At 30.0% G+C, this 7,230-nt stretch overlaps 1 long non-coding RNA gene across 1 annotated transcript; it reads right to left on the bottom strand.

Moving 5' to 3' along the window:
- Positions 1–408: 408 nt before the first annotated feature.
- On the bottom strand, positions 409–4,870 carry LOC125063863. The gene is made up of 2 exons (XR_007119575.1): positions 4,746–4,870; positions 409–670 (listed from the first exon to the last, which is right to left on the bottom strand). It is a non-coding gene; the product is annotated as an uncharacterized LOC125063863 (long non-coding RNA).
- Positions 4,871–7,230: the final 2,360 nt, after the last annotated feature.

Below are 7,230 nucleotides of genomic sequence, written 5' to 3'. Positions count from 1 at the left end.
TCTTTATTATTGCCTTGGATATATTGTCGATGACATTTCACACGATCTTAATAGGATCTTTTAAATTTAACATTTTATTTTTGATATGTAATACTTTAGCTTAAACGCTTAAAAGTTTTTATTTTAATATTGTGTAAACTAACAAATAAAATTTTGAATGCATTTAGTCGTGATTTTTGGGTATTATTTATTAATTTGTCAGATACATAAAATGGAGGAAAGAAATTATCGTTACGATAATATATTTACTCAATTTACTACAACTATACACAGAGCGGCCACTTATTTTCTTCTTATCTTATTTTAATTGGTACAACAAAAATGATTACTTAAAACAAATAATTGCACTAAATTCACTCGTATAAGTTATAATTTCAGCTAACAGCCAAAGAATAAGCAAACAAATTATAGTGATAATAATATTCTTTATTTGTTTTTATAATTCGTATGTGTATTTAAGCATAATCTAAGGAAGTTATGACAATGTATATAATAAACTACATTTAAAATACATCAATAATATAATATAAAGGACAATGTCTTTATCCTGATTTACAGCTGCATAATCCAGGCCAACAGTTACTAGCGACTGTTCCTTTGATTTGGCAAAATTTTGCACAGTTTAATGCATAACGATAGTGACATGTCTTTACTTCTTCAGTTTCAACATCTGAAAAGTTAATTAAATCATAAGCTATTATAGAAATAAGACATATTGAATAGGTAATTATTATCTAGGCAAAAAAGCGATTTTATTTACCTATGACAAATAGGCGGGCAAAAGAGACACCTGATGGTAAGCTCTACCACCAATGTTTACATATATATTTATTTATAATAATTCGATCTGATATTATGTGCAACATAATTTCTAGGTAATTATCAAGAAAAAGTTATAATCGTACATGTTTATAATAAACTAATAATAATATTTTTTTCCTGAATTTCTATCAAGGCGGTCAGGATATTAGTGCACAAGACTGTGCGCTAACACAGGTGCGATCTTTTTGATAATAAAGAGTTGCTCCGTGTTACTCTTGTGTCACTCACAAAGAACAAAAGGACGGGAAAACACGAGCAAGAATATTAACGCTGTACTGAGTAACACAGACATCTACAGGCAGACAAAATTTTTTGAAAGGAAAACCTAATAATTTTTCTATTGCCCTAACCCGGGGTGTTGACCTAGGTCATCGGAATTTGCAGCAACGCCAGGAATATACAATAATAAAATAAAATTTATCGTTTATCGTAGTTTAGATTATCGTTTATCGTAGTTTAGAATTAACTTTGAAAAATTATATTAATTTAGTCTTGAAATTGTAGTTTGAGTAAGATAACTGATTACATAAATAAGAACGGAAAAGATTGTAATTTTAGTTGCCACGTGACAACTGGCGTTAAATGGATAATGACTTGTTTTGACTATACTGAAAGTAATGATAATTATTTAACATTTTATCATAACATTTCTCATTTTGTATACATTCCTGACATAAATAAATGAAGTTTTAAAATTGACTTTTAAATTGATTTTCGCCTGTATTATTAAAGCGTTAAATTATTAACTGTTTCATCAACCAAACGTAAAATCGATTTCGTTCAATTCAAGCCTATAATTTCTTATTTATAGGAATAATAATATTATTGACGGTTTATTAATAAACGATTACAAAACCAACTAAAACTGTAAGTTTTAATTTTTAAGACTAGTAGGATAGGACTTATAAGGTTCGAAAATAGGTATATTTTTTTCGATAAATCATGTGTTAAATTTATATATTATACCCAATATAAGTCTTAAGAATTACAAAGATAATTACACTAGAATACTACGTTATCTTCGTACTAATCTATTTTATAGAGGTTATAATTACGTGAACCCATTTTTTTAATATTTCATATGATATCCACGCAAACCTAAAAATATAAACTAAAACAAACTGCTTGATTGAAGTACAATATGTACCTCACCGATTGTATAATAATAATTTACACACAAACGTCCCTTTTACATTTACATTTGGCAACAGAGGCATATTGAACGCTTTCTGGGATCCTATTGTTAAACGAAATTGCCCCACAAAAGATTAAGGTTTTGAATCTAAACAGTCGAGCAACAGAAGTGATTATAGTTTTCGATTGTTCCATCATGTTTATGAGTATTACATTTTCTCACAAAACCATTTATATTTTTTTGCGCACATATGACATTACAGAATACTTATTTATTAAGAAGCAGCAGTTAATGTTTTGATTTATTTAAATGTATAACTTGAAGATACTTTAGCTGTAAATTATACTTGTATGGACACCAATGGCTGTATAATGTATGTATAATATATGTCATACGGTGTTATACAGTGAAAATTGCTGTAATTTACTAATATACGACTTGCTTAGCCTTATCAACATATATTTGGACAAAAGACAAGTTAGAACTGTCACAAAAAATAAACATTTGTATTTATATTCATATCAATGTTTTTTTTCTGACTCATTCGCTGTGACGGCCCGCGGCCGTTCGTCTGTCTCGCAAATTACCAGATACCATAAGGAAAGCTCTTCCACGCAAGGCCCTAAACAATTATTTTTCTCTCTCGCATGATATCGCGTTATTTTTAGTATAACATAATAACATAGAAATGAGTATGTATTAGATTACACTTGAGTTAATTAATTTTTCATTATTCCCATACAAATGTTCATTCTGCACTTCTTCTTAAAAAAAATTTAACATCTTTTTTACCATTAAGCACTCTATTCGTATTGTTTGATTATACGAAGAATTATATTAAAATTTCAATAAATATTATAACAATATCACATCATTTTATAAATTATGTTATCAATTTATTACGCGTAAACAAATCACATTTAATAATATAATTTCAAAATTCAGATTAAAATTAACATCAAAATTACCCTTAGATTAAGACCCTTTTAAACTATGCTTATAGGGGGTAACCAAAATTATGATGATATTCTAATCTAGGATTTTTTAAAAAATATTTTTATAGGTTTTTTCATAATTAAAATTATTTTCGAGGATACCGCTAATTTAGTGAAATTTAACATGACAATACAAAGATTGAAGAAGTCGAGCTTCTGAAACTTAATCTGCTCGTTTAACAGAAAAAGATCAGCTTTTTTATATTTTATGATTTGATTTCTTTTTTATGTATTCGACATTCAAATTTTCAAAAATAAGATAAATTGATGTCTACTAAAAACATTGTTAGGTTATTTTTTATTGCACCAAAAAAATACCTAAAATGCCTGTAAACGAGAATACCTCCTAAATCATCCATCAGTTAACATAACTACTTCAAATTTATTTACTACTCAAAGAGAATAAAATAATACTGAACAACAACTCAACTAAGGTAGAAAGCTGTCTGAAAAAGACTGAGGTATTATTGAGTGTAAATGAAGTTTTAATATGTTTTTTCTAAGGGATTTTGCAGATAGTATGAAGAGTATAACGCTTAATCCACATCCATTTAACTCCATAAAAAATGACTAACGACCCTGCGGTGGACATATCCGAAATAAATAGCACGATCCGATCAAAAAATAAACTTACGCATGAGCTAATGCTCCATTTTTAAGACGACTATATAAATGCACTTTCGATTCAATTAATCGATTCAACTCAACTCAGTAGTCGATCAAAATTAATAAATAATTCTGCAGCATAATGAGCTGAGGTAATGCGTTACGTTATACAAAACATACGAATTTCAACCGAAGGTTTCAGATCAGAAGCACCACAGTTTCCAGGTGCTTAATGTGTGCTTAAAGGTCATGGAAATCCTCGTGTCGATTAAACCTATCGGATGTAATTCTGCTATCCACCTAAATACAGTCGAGCAGCAGTAGAATTAACTCCAAACACTCTCCTTAAAAAGGAAAGGTTTTTGTCCTAGAATTATATCATCTGAGGTATTACATAAATTGCAACGTTCAACTAGTGCGTATGTGTTTGTTAATTGAAAACAAGTACCTATTACTTTCCTCATCGTTTCTATAGTTAACTAACAGAGATAAGATAACATGAGGTACAATTACAATAACACATCGAATACTATACTAATATAACTTTTTTATTTTGCAACATTATTGGGTGATGATTTTATCACCATTAGACGGATAAAACTCCAGTCAAAAATTTAACCTGATGCTACCTGATAAGCGTAATGTTCTGGGTAAAATAATCGTTGATTTACAAAACTAACCTCTTAAAATTTCGTACCATATTAAATATGAAGAAGTAAAACTAAGACCACATAACTCTTCAATTTAAAATAAATGAAAATTACACGAAGTCTTGCTTTATAAAATTACTTGGCGGTAATGCTTCGCGCAAGCCCGTCTTATGAGGTACCACCCACTCATCAGATATTCCACCAAACAGCAGTACATAGTATTGTTGTGTTCCGATTTGAAAGATGAATAAGCAAGCACAAGGGACATAAAAACTTAGTTTAAATTTCTTTATTACAATTTCTTACGGTGCCAATGGCTATAGGAAGTGGTGATCACTTACCAAATGGTGGCTCATTTGTTAGTCCTAAACCTAACCTAACCTTTTAAAAACGTTTTCGAAGTTAATTTTTAATGACATACCATTACATGAAATAATGATTAAAGCAACGATAAAATACACACATAATGTGTGTTTTACATGTGTGGATATTATAGTCTAATTACGGAAAAAAATATAATCATAAAGGCATTTTAACCTTTAAATCTAACGTTCATAAATACTAAAAACACGATAAGAACGTTAAAAGGGTATAAATTCATTTCGTTTGCGCACTTTATGACTCTAGTAAACGATATCAATCACCTTTATTTAATAATGATATTCGACTCACCGGCACGAGAAACATAGAAAACAAATAGACCGAAATAGAATTAAATATGCGTAAAATTTGCGAGACGATATCTGTATTGTATTATTTATATTTCTATATTAATGTTTTTTTTGTTCAATCAGTTCTTGAACACGAGCTCTATATAAAATGTTACTACACAGTCATATAAAAGTTTACTTTAGTACCACGAACGCACTATGTGAAGACCAATCTTCCTAGAAGCGTAAATCTTGCTGAACGTATTCTCTTAACCTATCTCATTTCATAGATCGGTATTAAATATGTTAACATGATGTCATCATAATATTTACACACACACACGCATATATATATATATATATATATATGGGTGTGTTGCGTGTTTTTGGGGTTCCGTAGCCAAATGGCAAAAACGGAACCCTTATAGACTTGTCATGTCTGTCTGTCTGTCCGTCTGTATGTTACAGCCACTTTTTTCCGAAACTATGACTGAACTATACTGTTGAAACTTGGTAAATACACAGATGTATTCTGAAAACCGCATTAAGGTTTTCACACAAAAATAGAAAAAGAATAATAAATTTTGGGGCTCCCCATACTTACGACTGAAACTCAATTTTTTTCATCGATCCCATACTTGTGTGGTATCTATGGATAGGTATTCAAAATGATAATGAGGTTTCTAATATCATTTTTTTTAAACTGAATAGTTTCTGCTAGAGACACTTTCAAAGTGGTAAAATGTCGCCCCTCCCCCCCTGTAACTTCTAAAGTAAGAGAATGATAAAATTAAAATTAAAATTAATATATGATTAACATTAACATGCAATCTTCCACCCAAAATTGGTTTGAACGCGATCTAGTAAATAGTTTTTTTTTAATACGTCATAAATCGGAAACCGTAATTTACCTTTCATTCAATCTACTCAAATGTACAAAAAAAATAACATAAATATATACTTTGTCACTTGCTGCTACGGAACCCTTCATGGGCGAGCCCGACTCGCACTCGGCCTTTTTTTTTATAATTAATTACTCTAATACATTTTTTCTGTAAGAGTGAAAGAACATTTCGTGTCTTGGTTCTCTTGGTAAAGAAAATAATTGCTAAAATGTCTCATAATGTATTCCATAATCAGCAGCAGAGTACGAGACAACCACCGACATTCTCCAAGGTATATCGAAAATTAAGTACAGCACATTCTACAACATAATCATAACGCCATTGTCTAGTTATATATATCGAATTTATGATAGGCAGTTATTTAAAAAAAATTCGCAGAACCGCTGACCTTGTTCTGGTCATCGGCTCTGCTATAGTTATAACAATTTTATGTTTATATTGAAAAGCAACTTTAAGATATCGTCGGCATTTATTTGATTTAAAAATAAAAAGGTGAGTATTAACAAAAATAAGCAATAGTTCAAAATAGTTAGTTTTATTTAATCAACACAGCTTTTTCTTATTTAACCAACATAGATTTTACTTACAATGTTTTCTCTTCCGAAGTCGGTAGCAAAGTGCCCCGCGTACTTAAATCAACCCTCTTTTATTAAATCGCCCGCCCCACCAGAGGCGGACATCAATAACAAAAACACTTCATTATTAAACAAACGGATGTTATAAAATCACTGTATTAGAAAATGGTTTTGACAATTCTTTTTATAAAATAATTTAATAATTTTAAATGATAATAATTAAAAGTAATTTAAACCGAATTACAGTAGCATTATCTAATTAGTAACTAAATAATTAATTTTAACAATTCATTTACACGATTAATCAATTTTTATAAAATCAATACTGAGCATATTTTAACCATACAATCATTTTAACATTTACAATAATTTTATTTAGAGTATAATAAAATTAACCTTAACAGCTAAATAATATTTGCGGCGACACGGCCATACTGACGCGCGATGCGTGCTCTGCATCGCTCCTTCCCTCTTTCTGTAAAAGAATAATTATTACGAGGCAAGGTACCTCCACGATACACACAAGCCTATTTCATAAGTTTTAATCATTTGATAGATTACTGCTCATTCCACATGACAACAGTAACAGATCTTGTCTTTACTAAGACAAAATTGTAATTATTTTTTTTTTTATTTATTTATTTATTTTTTTTTTTTTTTTTTTAATAGGCTAGGATAGGTGTATGAAAGGGCGTTGCTGTATAGAACAGAGGCTCTAAGGGATAGGATAAGGGATAAGGGATATGGGATAGGTCGATGCTGTGCTCTGGGCGGTCTCGTGCGCCGTGGTACACAGAGGACTATTTTTCTTTCAGGATGGGTTTAATTAATGGCTTATTGGACGGCTCCACACGCCAATAGCATCTTTTATCATTTTAGACATTCTTAATGT

This window comes from Vanessa atalanta, chromosome 4, assembly GCF_905147765.1.
Source record: "Vanessa atalanta chromosome 4, ilVanAtal1.2, whole genome shotgun sequence".
Lineage (NCBI taxonomy): Eukaryota > Metazoa > Arthropoda > Insecta > Lepidoptera > Nymphalidae > Vanessa > Vanessa atalanta.
This window is presented reverse-complemented; position numbering and strand designations above follow the sequence as displayed.